Raw genomic sequence first — 17,458 nt, 5'->3', positions numbered from 1 at the left:
CTTTGATGCTTCAATTTCTTTCATCTGGTCATGGGAAATTAATATTTACCTTATATCGATTGTAATAAGGGTTTTGATGTGAATTAAATAATGTCATAATCATCATCACATAATAAGTAAAAGCTCTTGTTTTCATTTTTCTTCATTTTCTTCCTTTTCCTCCTAAGAGACATCTATAGTTCTTCAAAAGAAAAAAAAAAGCATGTTTCAAAACTTCAGTGTGAAGTTCATCCATAGGGCACTGCAAATTCCTAGAGACCCATTAAAGTAAAAGAAACACTTTTATGCTAGACTTTTGGTTGTACCTGATATAACTCCTTAATTTATTTTCTGTAGATATAGCCTACATGATTTTTGTACATAAAATCTAGTAAGGATGGGATAAAAATGCATATATAATGATATCTAGCAGTGTAGACCCCCAAAAGTGTTTCCATTATATAATCCCTGTTTTGTTTTCCCATGAAAGCTCTCATTACACCATGCTGTCTCATTCTGTGAATAGTTCCAGATCAAACATACTCAGTTTACAAGTCAAATAATTTCCCCACATGCCAGAGGCATAAACACTGACCTTAAATTAAAACAAAAAATCGAGTTTTATTATTCTGTCTTTGAAAATCAATGAGTTTAGTATTAGGAATTAGTTTTTCCTTTCCATCAGTACCAAAGAATCTTGTCAGAGCTCCTCTAACATGGTTTTGATGTTGTACAAGCAGAAGGGAATCAGTTCACACCCCTGCAGCTATTTGGCTCTGCTTGGATACCTGGGGCAAACCATGGCTCCGTTAGTGCAACAATTAGAGAGCTCTCATAGAGAGCACCTGGAAAAACAGTCTGAAGCTGTTTCGTCATTGTCACTAGGTCAAATATTAGTTCGCTCTTGCACCTCAACACTTGCAAAGATTTACCAATAATTCCATATTTTGCAATAAAGAATTTGTAGCAGCCTTTTGTGTAGTGGGGAGGAGTGGTTGGCACACTGGCCATTGGAGCAAAACTCCAGGCACTTCAGGCGGCCATCCTGCTGGCTGTAAAATCACAGGAAGACAGAAGAGTCAAATGCCAGCCTGTCAACCTCCTTGAAGAAGATGGATGGAACTATCAATAAACCAATAAAGCAAAGGCAGACTGATGCAAAGCAGTGGTGCTTGTGACAAGGAGCTAGCTGGAGAAGTGACAAGGCAGAAGTCAATAAGGCAGCTTATTACAGCCAAAGCTGATAAGTGATATCATTGTCAATAAAAGTAGAGACTGAGCCACCTGGGAGAATTCATGTCCCTTCAATCAGGAAAGTCAGAGTGGGTGGCAGATGTAGCCCTGTGTCTCATCCTGGGAATGGTATAAACTCTTTCTCCACTCTCTAGGGACAATGGTCATTCAGAGACAGGAGAATAGAACACACACATCTGGACCAATGACATCTCGACTCCATGATGCAGTGATGGTTTAGGGGGAAGGAGCGTTGTCTACAGCTGTAGTGTCATATCGTGTCACTCTCTCTAGCTTATCACCAAAGCAATGATAATTTTATTTTTTCAAGATCAATTATTGTTCAAGAAATTTTCACCCAAGAGCCCAAACTGGGTTAAAATGCAATCAATCTGCATTCTATTCTAACTTACATGTACTTGTCAAAAATCATTAACCTATCAATGAATATGACAGTGATGAATGATGATGATGATGCTTCATTGTCAAGATGCACAAAATTATTTCACACATGACTATGCATGTCTTTCTGCACACTAAATGATAAAAGATAAGCACTAATTGAAGAAAAGTTCATAATGGCTGTGTGAAGTCAAGATTATTCTCATCTAGACATATTATTTCTCTGAGACCTCAAATGGTTCTAAACTATAGGACAAAATGAGACCATTTAAAATAATTTCAACTATGTAATTCTTCCAACAATATATGTATGTTTTTGTAGATATGGCCTCTGTGTTGTCTTATGTTACTGAATATATTGAAAAGAGAACACATGTCAATGTGGCATTTTCCACCATCATTTTTAAGAAATTATTTACAAAACAGAGATAGTTATTTCAGGCTTCTTTGATATATTGGTAAGAAACTTAGTCCATAGTCAGAGGATTCAGACAAATCTGTTTCCTAAGGGAAGTCTGTGTTAACTTCTATAACTATACTGAATATTTGATTTAGCTGACTCTAGCCAGCATCACCAGGCTTACCCTTCACTAGGGAAGTGTGAAAATCTCAATAGATTCAATTCCTTCCAGGCCATCTCAGATTACTAATCCCTGTAATCATGAATTAATAGAAAGGCAGGGTTTGGTTGGGAGCAGAGTTGCCAAATATAACAAACGACTCATGGTTAACTTTGAATTTCAGACAAACAACAAGCAGTTTCATTTTTTTGTTTCAAATTTTTATTTAAATTGTAGTTAGTTAGCATATAGTGTAATATTAGTTTCAGGAGTAGAATTTAGTGATTCATCACTTACATATACCACCCAGTGCACATCACAAAGAGCACCATCCTTACTCACCATCACCCACAACAAGTAACTTCTTGATGTAAGTATATCCCATTAAATATTTAGGACTTACTTACACTGAAACATCACTGTTTATCTGCATTCAAATACAAGGTGTTTTGTAATTTTATTTGCTAAACCTGGCTACCCTAAAGCCAGATTTCTAGTATTTCCCTGCCAAGCAAGGGCAAAAACTTTATTTTTCTGATTTGGGCTTCCTGTACTTATCTTTCACAGACCACTTGAGAATTCTCTAATTCCCAGCTCCCCTGACCCACTGCACATAGGCACTTTGTGCAACCTCAATTGCCTCTGTCAATCTTGACTCTGTCCAGATTTAATTTAAACCGCAGGCTACACTGCAGCATTTCTTCAATTGTTCTCCTTCCCATATATATGTCATTCTTTGGCAAGTTGCTCACTGGAATTCCAGGTAAAGATATATATGAATTCAAACCAAGATTAGGTCAGTTATCCTCAGAGCTAGTTATTTCGTCATTTTCTTCCTGCTCTGAATCTACTGCATTGCGAATACAATATTGAAACCCCCAGCATGATGTGAAACCAGACCAGCAATAAAAAGAAAACCATCCATCTAATAATTTGTCCCATTACAATAATGGAATGAGATCATCCAAACAGTAACTTTTCAGCGGTCAGCAGCTACATCCCCCATTGCACTATGTCTGCCAGGACTCAATGTTATTTTCCACCTGTGGCTCAATTCACTTCATCCTCCTCCCTTTTGCCTTATTACCCTCACCTGCCAAAACCTAACCAAGCACCCGAGGCTGCTGCCACGGACGAGAACGGGAAACCAAAATAGCAATAGAAAACAAAAGGCAATCGTGAAGCTTATCTTGTTGGATACGAGGGCTGTTCTGCCCCTCCAAGTTCAGAAGAGATTCCTTGCCTATTGTCTGACGCTGTCTCTAAGTGAAATTTGGACACACTGTGTCATGTACCTGTTGTTCTAACAAGTCAGGAGTCAGGTGAAAGAATGCTTTAGCACAACTGGTTAATACTTAAGGAGAAAGCAAGTTCAGTATTTTTCACTGAGTTTTCTAAGTTAGAAAACTGTGACCATGGTTCAGTTGTTTGAACTTTGTCTTCCATTAAAGCTCCAAAAATTGTTGCTGTCTTTTTCATTTATGGTTTGCAATTAAAAAAAAAAAAAGTGAGGCTTGAAAATAATGTTCTCAAAGGGGCGTGGTCTTCAAATATTATAATACCCTGGTCATTAGTCATTTATATCTATTCCTCTTCTAAAACAAAATATCCTCTGCCTTTTAATTTATCTTCTTAGAGAATTACTGGTTCCAAAATTAAAGGACACTATTCTAGTTCAGTGTTTCCCAAAGTCCTGTAACCAAAGAAATAACATATATTACGGGACCCTTAAGAACCCTATAAGGTACTAATAAGAGCTTGAGTGGTATTTTCAATATTCCAAAGTGTTACAACACATGAGGCATAGAACTCAGCATAAGACTGTTTACAATAAATTCTTAACTTTAAGCTAGTATACTGTCAAGTCAAAACAGCTGCTACCTGGTAAGTATTTGTATATATGCTTTGACTATTCAGTGACTATCCTAACAAATAGCTATTGCTTATTAGGGAATAAAGTTTTCCAAACATTTAAGTAAAACAGAAATAAAAATTATATCTTTACTTCACACCAAAATCAATTTAGGCACTATAAATACCAGAAGAATCTATATGTGAATTTTATATAAACATGAGGATGTAAAAAATATTCTAAGTGAGACATCACAGGTAGAAACAGTAAAATATCATCAACTATATTTCATAATTTTTATTTGACAAAAATGTTTGTAAATAAAATTAAAAGCAATCACAGATAAATAAAAAATGATAAAATGTTAAGATGATACCACATAATGAATTTTTATAAATCAAATAGAATGACATCGATAGGATAAGAAAATCCTAAAAAAGGTCAAAATCTATTAACTTTAGTTTTAAAATATAGCCTGGGAGTTCAGGAGGCACACATTTAAAACAATATTCTTTTCTACTTATCAGACTAGAAATTATTTTTAAAAGTGACCATCTCCAATGTTTTCTGAGAGTAGGTGAAAGAGGAACTCTTCATACTAGTGCTAGAAATGTTACTACAGAGGAAAATACAGCAGCAAGCATCAAAATTGGAAAAAAAAAAAGATTGTAACCCTGCTTTAGTAGCTTCACTTTCAAGATTTCTCTTAAGTATTCAAAAAGGTGAACAAATATGGAGACTGCCTATCGCATTTTGTACATAACAATACTAAGAGCAGCATTTTTTATGATGACAAAATTGTACAATCTGAATGTCCAATGATAGGAAATATACGAACCACACAAAGATCAATGTGTTTATTGATGCCACACATCAATAAAGGATTTATATCAAAATTGTCCAGATAAGACTTTTGGTGCCAGCCACGCTGGTATAGACCCACTACAGCCTCTCTCTCTTTCCCTAGTCTAAAATCTCTGAGCAAAATATAAAAAGCAACTGTCTTAGATTCTGAAGAATTAATAATAGTAGGCAGAATGGAGATAGATGCCAAACTTGATGGTCCTAAACAAGCCAGGACTTTACCTAAAAGCCTCTCTTCTGTAGTATTCCGCAGCCAGCTGGGACAGCAATGGTATCCATTTATTTCTGGCTAGAGAACCAGGAAAAGGAATCTCTGTAAGCAAGGAGGATTAGGGGACTTTCCTTTTCCTTTTTTTGTTTCCTTTGAATTCCATTCCATTTTATTTTACTTTTAATTTAATTCAATTGATTATTTCTGCTTTTTCTTTTTGGCCCACCCTGGACTCCCTAGTCGTGGGGCGGAGGCAAAAGCTGTGGTAAAACCCAGAAACCACAACAGAACGCATATCTTTCTGTACAGAGAAACTGCAAAAACAAAAAAACATGTGATCCAAAAAGTGTAGGGATCTCCATTATTTTGTTTCTTGTCTTGTTACACTGCATTGTCCAAATGACAATCACAAAAAACTATGAGGCAGTGGTGGGATAAAACTCTGAGGAAAACAAACAAACAAAACCATCCAAATAAATAAAAAAAACACTTCTGCCTTCAGAGGCAGAGGATTGGAAAAAGTTAACCCTGGAGCTAGAGATGGAGGAAAGAATACTGGAGACAAACAGACCTGGAAAAGGGTTCCCTGATCTTGTGTGTGAAGCAACCTAAGCCCTGGGCTTATTATGCCTGAGCTGCAGATGTAGGGGAAAGGCCAAAGGTAACAGAACAAAGGCTCTGAACATGTAACTGACCTTGAAATGACCACCTACAAAAGATAAAACACTCTAAACCCAACTGGGTTGATATGCTTCTGAAATAAAAATGAAATCAACACTCAGCAAAGGATTATGAAAATATTTAGAGATTCAAATACAAAATTAAACATATCTAGGGCACAATCCAAAATTGTTACACATACAAAGAAAAAGAAAACTGTGACAAATTCTCAAGCAAAAAGATAATGAATAGATGTGAAGCCAATCCTGAGATGATGCAGATATAGCAGTTACTAGTCAAAGACTCTATCATAGGTAAAATAACCATGCTACATGAAGAAGAGATAGATGTTCTTGAAATAAAAGAGAGAATTTCTTGGCAGAGAAATAGAAACTATTAAAAAATAACCATTGGAAATATTAGAAAGAAGAATTACCATATTTGGAGTAAAATAGTTACAACAACAACAAAACCCCACAAGAATGGTCCCAACAGAATAGAGAAGACAGAGGAAAGAAAAAATATGATTTAAAATAAAATGAACACAGAGCCTTCAAGATTTGTGAAACCACATCAGATGGTGTATTATTCCTGTCAATGGAGTCTCAGAAAGAGAAAGAAAAAAACGAATGCAGGAAAAAATTAGAGGAAATAATGACCTTGCAAACATGGTCAAAACATAAATGAACAGGGTGAAAGAGCTCATAAAGCTCTCATCCATTCATACCATAATCAATATACTCAAAATCATAGATAAAGAAAAATCCTTGTATAGGCAGAGAAAGTACGTTATATACAGGGGAACAAAAATTTTAGTGACTGCAGATTTTTTATCAAAAACCATACAGGCTAGTAGACAGTGGACCTCTTTGAAGTGTTTTAAAAAGCAAAACAAAACAGTCAACTCAAAATTGCATATCCAATGAAACTACTTGCCAGGGGTGATGACAAAGTAAAGCCATTCTCAGGTGAAGGAAAACTAAAGGAAATCAGCACTGGCAAATATACTTCAAAAGAAATACTAAAGGTGGTTCTTTAGGCTAAAAAGAAATGATATCAGAGGAAAATATGGAACTTCAGGAATAAAGGAATAGGAATACAATGGTAAATACCTAGCTAAACATGAAAGATTATGTTTTACCTCTTAAGATCTTTGGAATATGCCTAACTGTTGAAAAAAATACATTTTGATGGCTTTTCAATGTATTGCAGATATAATATTCAACTATATCATAAACATTTTGTTTGAAGTGATCAAATCTTAACTCTAAATAAGGTTAAATTCAAACATGAAAATTCAAATATGTACACAACAATCTCTGGAGTAACTTCCTAAAGATAATGCAAATAGATCAACCCAAAAAGTTAATAGAAATAAAATGCATTACTGAAAATATATTCAAATAACCAAAAATAATGCAGGATAAAAGGAAAAAAGAGGTAAAGAATAGAGGAGAGAAAAGAACACAATGAAGATTAGAAGTGCATGGGTGATTCAGTCAGTTGAGCATCCAACTTCAGCTCCGGTCATGATCTAGCAGTTCTTGAGTTCGAGCCCCGCATGAGGCTCTGTGCTGGCAGCTCAGAGCCCGGAGCTTGCTTCATTCAGATTGTGCCCCCACCCCTGCCTCCCTCCCCTGCTTGCACCGTTTCTCTCTCTCAAAAGTAAATAAACATAGAGGCTAGGCTTGGAAGATGGTGGCGTAGGAGGATGCTGGGCTCACCTCATCCAAGTAATCACTTAGATTCCACCCACATTGGCCTAAATAACCCAGAAAACTGCCAGAAGACTAGCAGAATGGACTCTCCAGAGGCAAGTGTAGACAAGAGGCCCAGGGAAGAGGGTAGGAAGGGTGGAGAGGTGGTGTGTGCTATATGGACTGGCGGGAGGGAGGCGGGGCGGTGGAGGGGCAGCCCGCCGGGCAAGGCAGAGCCCCCGAGTCTGGCTTGCAAAAGCGGAGGGGCTGGACGTGAGTTCTGACAGCCAGCGAGAGTTAACATCTGGAATGTTAAAAGTCAGCAGCTCTGCTCAGAGAGCAGGAGGGCGAGAGGTCACCAGGAGGGAGAGTTGTTGAGCCCCGGAAGACAGAGTTCAGCTCAGCGGGAACAAAGGCGCTGGCCGGCACCATCTCCCTCGCCCATCCCCCAGCCGAAAGTCCAAAGGGAACCAGTTCCTGTCACCGAACTTGCTTGCACCGCACAAACGCCCAATGCTGCGCTTCTGTGGATCCATCCCTCCAATGGGCCTGCCTCCCTCCAGGTGCTGCAGGGCCCCTCCTTTAATCAACGAATTGATTAAAACCGACTTAAGCAATATAACAGAATAAGAATTTAGAATAATAGTCATAAAATTAATCGCTGGGCTTGGAAAAAGCATAAGGACTGCAGAGAATCTATTGCTACAGACATCAAGGGACTAAAAATAGTCATGAGGAACTAAAAAAATGCTACAAATGAGGGTCAAAATAAAATGAACGCGGCCATAGCATGGATTTAAGAGACAGAGGAGAAAATAGGTGAATTAGAAGATAAAATTATAGAAAAAGAGGAAGCTGAGAAAGAGAGAGATAAAAAAATCTAGGAGTATGAGGAGAGAATTAGAAAACTAAGTGATGCAATCAAATGGAACAATGTCCGTATCATAGGAATTCCAGAAGAAGAGGGAGAGAAAGGGGCTGAAATGTACTTGAACAAATCATAGCTGAGAACTTCCCTGATATGGGGAAGGAAACAGGCATTGAAATCCAAGAGGCACAAAGAACTCCCTTCAAACGTAACTTGAATCGATCTTCTGCATGACATATCACAGTAAAACTGGCAAAATACAAGGATAAAGAGAGAATTCTGAAAGCAGCTAGGGATAAACAGGCCATGACTTACAAAGGTAGATACATAAGGGTAGGAGCACTTATCTACTGAAACTTGGCAGGCCAGAGAGGAAGGGCAGGGAATCTTCAATGTGATGAACAGAAAAAATATGCAGCCAAGAATCCTTTATCCAGCAAGTCTGTCATTCAGAATAGAAGGAGAGATAAAAGGTCTCCCCAAACAAACAAAAACTGAAGGAATTCATCACCACTAAACCAGCCCTACAAGAGACCCTAAGGGGGACTCTGTGAGTGAAATGTGGCAAGGACCACAAAGTACCAGAGACATCACTACGAGCATGAAACCTACAGACATCACAATGACTCTAAACCCATATCTTTCTATAATAACATGGAATGTAAATGGACTAAATGCTCCAACCAAAAGACACAGGGTATCAAAATGGATTAAAAAAAAAAAACAAACAAGACCCATCTATTTGCTGTCTACAAGAGACTCATTTTAGACCTGAGGACACTTTCAGATTGAAAGCAAGGGGATGGAGATCTATCATGCTACTGGAAGTCAAAAGAAAGCTGGAGTAGCCATACTTACATCAGACAAACTAGACTTTAAATTAAAGGCTGTAACAAGAGATGAAGAAGGGCATAATATAATAATTACAGAGTCTATCCATCAGGAAGAGCTAACAATTATAAATGTCTATGTGCCAAATATGGGAGCCCCCAAATATATAAAACAATTAATCATGAACATCAGCAACCTTATTAATAAGATGTGGTAACTGTAGGGGACTTTAATACCCCACTTACAGTAATGGATAGTTCACCGAGACAGAGAATAAATAAAGAAACAAGGGCCCTGAATGATATGTTGGATCAGACGGACTTGACAGATATATTTAGAACTCTGCATCCCAAAGCAATAGAATATACTTTCTTCTCAAGTGCACATAGGACATTCTCTAAGATAGATCACATACTGGGTCACAAAACAGCCCTTAATAAGTATAAAAAAATTGAGATCATACCATGCACACTTTCAGAACACAATGCTATGAAGCTTGAAATCAACCACAGGAAAAAGTCTGGAAAACCTCCAAAAGCATGGAGGGTAAAGAACACCCTACTAAAATATGAATGGGTCAGCCAGGCAATTAGAGAAGAAATCAAAAGATATATGGAAACAAATGAAAATGAAAATACAACAATCCAAACACTTTGGAATGCAGCAAAGGCAGTCCTGAGAGGAAAATACATTGCAATCCAGGCCCATCTCAAGAAACAAGAAAAACCCCAAATACAAAATCTAACAGCACACCTAAAGGAACTAGAAGCACAACAGCAAAGACACCTCAAACCCAGCAGAAGAAGAGAAATAATAAAGATAAGAGCAGAAACAAACAATATAGAATCTAAAAAAAACTGTAGAGAAAATCTATGAAACCAAGAGTGTTTTTTTGAAAAAATAAACAAAACTGATAAACCTCTAGCCAGGCTTCTCAAAAAGAAAAGGGAGATGACCCAAATAGATAAAATCATGAATGAAAATGGAATTATTACAACCAATCCCTCAGAAATACAAGGAATTATCAGGGAATACTATGAAAAACTATATGCCAACAAACTGGACAACCTGGAAGAAATGGAAAAATTCCTAAGCACCCACACACTTCCAAAACTCAAACAGGAAGGAATAGAAAAGTTGAACAGACCCATAACCAGTGACGAAATTGAATCAATAATCAAAAATCTCCCAACAAATAAGAGTCCAGGACCAGATGGCTTCCCTGGGGAATTCTACCAAACATTTAAAGCAGAGAAAATATCTATCCTTCTCAAGCTCTTCCAAAAAATAGAAAGGGAAGGGAAACTTCCAGAATCATCCTATGAAGATAGCATTACTTTGATTCCCAAACCAGACAAAGACCCAGCAAAAAAAGAGAACTACAGGCAAATATCACTGATGAATATGGATGCAAAAATTCTCAGTAAAATACTAGCAAATCGAATTCAACAGCATATAAAAGAATTATTCACCATTATCAAGTGCGACTCATTCCTGGGCTGTAGGGCTGGTTCAATATTTGCAAATCAATCAATGTGATACATAACATTAATAAAAAAAAGAAAGATCCTGCCAATCGATGCATAAAAAGCATTTGACAAAATTCAGCCTCCTTTCTTAACAAAAACCCTCGAGAAAGTCAGGATAGAAGGAACATACTTAAACATCATAAAAGCCATTTATGAAAAGCCCACAGCTAATATCATCCTCAATGTAGAAAAACTGAGAGATTTCCCCCTGAGATCAGGAACATGACTGGGATTGTCCACTCTCATAGCTGTTATTTAACACAGTGTTGGAAGTGCTAGCATCAGCAATCAGACAACAAAAGGAAATCAAAGGCATCAAAATTGGCAAAGGTGAAGTCAAGTTTTCACTCTTTGCAGACGACATGATAATATACATGGAGAACCCGATAGACTCCACCAAAAGTCTGCTAGAACTGATACATGAATTCAGCAAAGTCGCAGGATACAAAATCAATGTACAGAAATCAGTTGCATTCTTATACACTAATAATGAAGCAACAGAAAGACAAATAAAGAAACTGATCCCATTCACCATTGCACCAAGAAGCATAAAATACCTAGGAATAAATCTAACCAAAGATGTAAAAGATCTGTATGCTGAAAACTATAGAAAGCTTATGAAGGAAATTGAAGAAGATATAAAGAAATGGAAAGACATTCCGTGCTCATGGGTTAGAAGAATAAATATTGTTAAAATGTCAATACTACCCAAAGATATCTACACATTCAATGCAATCCCAATCAAAACTGCACCAGCATTCTTCTCGAAACTAGAACAAGCAATCCTAAAATTCATATGGAACCACAAAAGACCCTGAATAGCCAAAGTAATGTTGAAGAAGAAGACCAAAGCAGGAGGCATCACAATCCCAGACCTTAGCCTCTACTACAAAGCTGTCATCATCAAGACAGCATGGTATTGGCATAAAAACAGACACATAGACCAATGGAATAGAATAGAAACCCCAGAACTAGACCCATAAAAGTATGGCCAACTAATCTTTGACAAAGCAGGAAAGAATATCCAATGGAAAAAAGAGTCTCTTTAACAAATGGTGCTGGGAGAACTGGATAGCAACATGCAGAAGAATGAAACTAGACCACTTTCTTACACCATTAACAAAAATTAACTCAAAATGGATAAAGGACCTGAATGTGAGACAGGAAACCATCAAAACCCTAGAGGATAAAGCAGGAAAAGACCTCTCTGACCTCAGCCGTAGCAATTTCTTACTTGACACATCCCCAAAGGCAAGGGATTTAAAAGCAAAAATGAACTACTGGGACCTTATGAAGATAAAAACTTCAGCACAGCAAAGGAAACAACCAACAAAACTAAAAGGCAACCAACAGAATGGGAAAAGATCTTTGCAAATGACATATCGGACAAAGGGCTAGTATCCAAAATCTATAAAGAACTCACCAAACTCCACACCTGAAAAACAAATAATCCAGTGAAGAAATGGGCAGAAAACATGAATAGACACTTCTCTAAAGAAGACATCCAGATGGCCAACAGGAACATGAAAAGATGCTCAATGTCACTCCTCATCAGGGAAATGCAAATCAAAACCACACTGAGATAGCACCTCACGCCAGTCAGAGTGGCTAAAATGAACAAATCAGGAGACTATAGACACTGGGGAGGATGTGGAGAAACGGGAACCCTCTTGCACTGTTGGTGGGAATGCAAACTGGTGTAGACGCTCTGGAAAACAGTGTGGAGGTTCCTTCAAAAAATTAAAAATTGATCTACCCTATGAACTAGCAATAGCACTGCTAGGAATTTACCCAAGCGATACAGGAGTGCTGATGCATAGGGGCACTTATACCCCTATGTTTATAGCAGCACTTTCAACAATAGCCAAACTATGGAAAGAGCCTAAATGTCCATCAACTGGTGAATGTATAAAGAAATTGTGGCTTACATACACAATGGAATACTACTTGGCAATGAAAAAGAATGAAATATGGCCTTTTGTAGCAACGTGGATAGAACTGGAGAGTGTTATGCTAAGTGAAATAAGTCATACAGAGAAAGACATATACCATATGTTTTCACTCTTATGTGGATCCTGAGAAACTTAACAGAAGACCATTGGGGAGGGGAAGGGGAAAAAAAAAAGTTAGAGAGGGAGGGAGCCAAACCTTAAGAGACTCTTAATACTGAGAATAAACTGAGGGTTGATGGGGGGTGAGATGGAGGGGAAAGTGGGTGATGGGCATGAGGAGGGCACCTGTTGGGATGAGCACTGGGTGTTGTATGGAAACCAATTTGACAATAAATTTCATATTAAAAAAAAGTAAATAAACATTAAATTTTAAAAAATGATGATTAAAATGATATGGCAGGCATATATCCGGAAAGATCAAAATTACATGAAATGTAAATGTGATAAATATACAAATTAAACACACAGTTGCCAGACTGGATAAAAGGAGAGAACTATGTGTTGTCTATAATAAACATTATATATATATATATATTTTTTTACATAATTTCATGAAAAAGAATAAAAATAAATAAACACACTTTTTTAATAGCTGGTATGGTTCTATTTACATCAGATAAAATAGACTTTAAAAGAAAAACATTACCTAGTGTAAAATTGGAGGGTTACCTTAGGATAAAAAGATAAATTCATCAAGAAATAATAATATGAAATGTGTATGATCATTAAAATATGAAATGTGTATGAATGTAACTGTATGGTTTCAAAATAATTGAAGCAAAAACTTATAGAATTTGAAAAAGGCAAATCTACATTTAAAGATCCCTGAACACTCCTTTCTCAGTAATTGATAGAACAGAAAAACAAAATTAGCAAGAGTATAGAACATCTAAACAACACTATCTACCAACTCAACCTAACTATTTACTGGACACTCGAACCAACAACTGCAGATACACACACATTTCAATTGTGCATGAGTCATGACCACAGGAGACCATAATGTGGTTCATAAAATAAGCTCTGACAAATCTGACAGAAATAAATCATGAAAAGTATGTTCTTTAACCATAACATCATTAAATAAGAAATTAATGTCAGTAAGACAACAGAAGAATCTCCAACTGCCTAAAAAGTAAACTAAATAAAACACTTATAAACATCTCAATACAAAAACCTCTCAGGAAAATTGGGAAACATTTTGAACAGAATAAAAGTAAAACTACATCAAAATGTGTGTGATGTAGTGAAAAAAAATGCTTAAATGAAATTCATGGCAGGGGCACCTTGGGGGCTCAGTTGGTTAAGTGTCCATTCATGAGTTCGAGCCCCACATCTTTGGGAGTCTCTTTCTCTATCTGCCCCTCCCCCATCTCTCAAAAGAAATCAATTTTAAAAAAATGAAATTCATGGCATTAAAAGTTTACATTAGGAAAGAAGGTCTCGATCAAAGAGGTTTTTGCCTATTTTCTCCTCAAGGATTTTGATGGCTTCCTGTCTTACATTTAGGCCTTTCATCCATTTGACTTTATTTTTGTGTATGGTGTAAGAAAGTGGTCCAGGTTCATTCTTCCGCATGTCGCTGTCCAGTTTTCCCAGCACCAGTTGCTGAAGAGACTGTCTTTATTCCACCAGATATTCTTTCCTGCTTTGTCAAAGATTAGTTGGCCAAAGATTAGTTTGTGGGTCCATTTCTGGGTTCTCTATTCTGTTCCATTGATGTGAGTGTCTGTTCTTGTGACAGTACCATACTGTCTTGATGATTTGATCTTGGCTGCAACAACTTTTTACTCAACATGTCCCAGGGGGCAAGGGAAACAAATGCAAAAATGAACTACTGGGACCTCATCAAAGTAAAAACCTTCTGCACAGCGAAGGAAACAATCAGCAAAACTAAAAGGCAACCAACAGAATGGGAGAAGATATTTGCAAATGACATATCAGATAAAGGGTTAGTATCCAAGATCTACAAAGAACTTATCAAATTCCACATCCAAAAAACAAATAATCCAATGAAGAAATGGGCAAAAGACATGAATAGTCACTTCTCCAAAGAAGACATCCAGATGGCCAACCAATACATGAAAAAAATGCTCAACATCACTCATCATCAGGGAAATACAAATCAAAACCACAATGAGATACCACCTCACCCCTGTCAGAATGGCTAACATTAACAACCCAGGCAACAACAGATGTTGGCAAGGATGCAGAGAAAGAGGATCTCTTTTGTATTGCGGGTAGGAATGCATGATAGTGCAGCTACTCTGGAAAACAGTATGGAGGTTCCTCAAAAAATTAAAAATAGAACTACCCTATGACCCAGCAATTGCACTACTAGGTATTCATCCAAGGGACACAAGTGTGCTGTTCCAAAGGGACACATGCACCCCAATGTTTATAGCAGCACTACCAACAATAGCCAAAGTATGGAAAGAGCCCAAATGTCCGTTGATGGATGAATGGATAAAGAAGATGTGGTGTGTGTGTATGTGTATGTGTATATATATATATGATGGAGTACTACTCGGCAATCAAAAAGAATGAAATCTTGCCATTTGCAACTATGTGGATTGAACTGGAAGGTATTATGCTAAGCAAAATTAGTCAGTTAGAGAAAGACAAATATCATATGACTTCACTCATATGAGGATGTTAAGAGAACAGATGAACACAAGGGAAGGGAAGCAAAAATAATCTAAAAACAGGGAGAGGGACAAAACATAAGAGACTCTTAAATATGGAAAACAAACAGAAGGTTACTGGAGGGATTGTGGGAGGGGGGAAGGGCTAAATGGGTATGGGGCATTAAGGAATCTACTCCTGAAATCATTGTTGCACTATATGCTAATTAATTTGGATGTAAATTAAAAAAATTAAATTAAAAAAAGAATAAAGGTCTCAAGTCAACGACCTATTTTTCTACTGTAAGAAACTTGAAAAACAAGAGCAAATTAAATCTAAGTCAACCAAAAATGAATAATGATAAAAACAGAAATAAATGAAAGGAAAACATGAAAGGTCTAGAGAAAACCTTTGAAAGCAATAGTTTTTCTTGAAAGATCAATAAGTCGATTACGTTTAGCCAGATACAACCTACCATGATCAGGATTGAAAGTGGGAAATCGCTAGAGAATGTACAACTAATAAAAAGATAATAAAAATACTAAAAGCAACTCTCTGCTCATAAATTACATACCAGAGATGAAATGGATCAAGTCAGTAAAAGAAATACACTATTAAAAATCACTTCAGAAGAAGGATAATTTGAATAATCCTTTATTTATGAAATAAGTTCAATACATAGTTTAAAGAAACCCTCAAGTAAATATAATTTCATTGGCCAATTCTATGAATTGTTTTAAAAAGATATAATACCAAATCTACACAATCTCTTTCAAAAAACAGAACATGGGACTCTTCCCTACTCATTTTTATGAGGCCAGTATTACTTGATATCAAAATTGACCAAAGATATGATGACATAGAGAAAGCACAGACTAATCTCATTCAGGAAGACAGAACCAAATATCCTTGATAAATCTAGCAATCTATTTAAAATTAATACACCATGACCAAACTGAGTTTCTACTAGGAATACAAGGCTAACTCACCATTTAAAATCAATCAGTTAGGGTGGCTAAGTCAGTTAAAGGGCTGACTCTTGATTTCAGCTCAGGTCATGATCTCAGGGTCGTGGAATCCAGCCCCAGGTCAGGTTCTGCGCCGATCATGGAGCCTGCTTGGGACTCTCCCTCTCCCTCCCTCTCTGCCCCTCCCCTGCTTGTGCTTTTTCTCTCTTTCTCAAAAAATAAATAAGCATTTTTTAAAGTTAAAAATAAAATAAAGTCAATCAGTGTAACTCACAAGCTAAAGAGGAAAAAGCATAGTCAGCTCAATAGAGCAAAATCATTTGCCAAATTCAAAACACATTCATGATGAAGACTAGGAACAGAAAGAATCATCATTAACCTTGTAAAGATTATCTACAGAAAACTTTAGATAACATCAGACATAATGGCCAAAGACTTAATGTTCTTTTCTTTAAGACTGGTAATAAGGCAACATACTCCATACTCAACACTCTTAATCAACATCATGCTGGAAAATCCAGCTGGCTCAATAAGGTATGATAAAGAAGTAAGAGCATGCTGATTTGAACAGAAGAAATACAACTGTATTTGCAGACAATGTTATTGTTTACATAGATCAACCTGAAGAAATATACAAAAACTATTCTAGAACATGTGTGTTTAGCAAGGTTATAAGATACAAGGTCAATATTTAAAAATCAATTGCATGAATAATGCACATCTCATAGCACCTTACAGAGTGGGTGCTAATTAAATATCTGTGGCTTTAAGCAATGTAAACTAGACATATAATTTGACTTAAATATTCGTATCCAGTGGCTAACATTTAAAAAATTATGGGATGATATAATTAAAAGTCATGATTTTAAAGGTGAATCTAGATAGAGGGGTTACTCTATTCTAGGGAGAGGGATTGTTGATAACTTTTTGCTTTATGTTTTAGTGTATTCTTTATGTATAAAAAAGAGAAAAAACACTAATAAATTATGAAATTGGCTGTCTCATAATATATTTGAAGACTGTGAGATGTCCATTTTCCCAATACCATACTGTTTAGAGCATGTGTGAGAAAAATAATATGCCAAATCAATGATGACATCAGATCTAGTCGAAACATTTTACTCATTGTCAAGGCTGTTCCATGAGAAATTCTGGGAAATTTTGTTCTAAGAAATTGTGATTCAAGGAAGAATAAGGCATAGATCTTGTCTGACAAGTCTCAGATAC

This window comes from Acinonyx jubatus, chromosome B3, assembly GCF_027475565.1.
Source record: "Acinonyx jubatus isolate Ajub_Pintada_27869175 chromosome B3, VMU_Ajub_asm_v1.0, whole genome shotgun sequence".
NCBI classification, from domain to species: domain Eukaryota; kingdom Metazoa; phylum Chordata; class Mammalia; order Carnivora; family Felidae; genus Acinonyx; species Acinonyx jubatus.
Note: the sequence above shows the minus strand (reverse complement) of the source record.